Source organism: Chrysochloris asiatica, unplaced genomic scaffold, assembly GCF_000296735.1.
Source record: "Chrysochloris asiatica unplaced genomic scaffold, ChrAsi1.0 scaffold00683, whole genome shotgun sequence".
Classification (NCBI taxonomy): Eukaryota; Metazoa; Chordata; class Mammalia; order Afrosoricida; family Chrysochloridae; genus Chrysochloris; species Chrysochloris asiatica.
Genome location: NW_006409201.1, coordinates 135,489 through 136,174, shown reverse-complemented (window position 1 = coordinate 136,174; position 686 = coordinate 135,489).

Below are 686 nucleotides of genomic sequence, written 5' to 3'. Positions count from 1 at the left end.
TCCTAATTTTGAACCATTCGATGTTCCTGTATTGTGTTTGAACAACTACTTCTTGGTCTGCATACATGTTCCTCATGAGCACAATTAAGTGTTATGGAATACTCATATTTCACAATGATGTCCATAGCTTGTCATGATTCCACATAATCTAAAGCCTTTGTGTAGTCAATAAAGCATAGGTAAACATCTTTCTTGTATTCTCTGCTATCAGCCAAGAGCCATCTGACATCTGTAATGATATCCTTTATTCTATGTCGTCTCCTGAATTCAAGTTTAACCTCTGAAAGTTTCTTGTCAATATACGGTTGCAACAATATTTGTATAATTTTTAGTAAAACTTTACTCACATGGAATATCAATGATATTGTCTGATGATTTCTGCATTCTATTGGGTCACCTCTCTTTAGAATAGTCACAAATACAGATCTCTTCCAATCAGTTATTCAGATAGTTGTCTTCCAAATGTCTTGGAAAGATGAGTGAGTGTCTCCAGTGCTGCCTCACTTTGTTGAAAGATTTCAATTCGTATTTCATCAATTTTTGGTGCCTTGTTCTTTGCCAGGGACTTCAATGCACCTTGGACTTCTTTCTTCAGGGTCATTGGCTCTTTATAATATGCTACCTCCTAAAATGGTTGAACATCGACCATTTCCTTTTGGTACAGTAACTCTATGCATTTCTTCCAT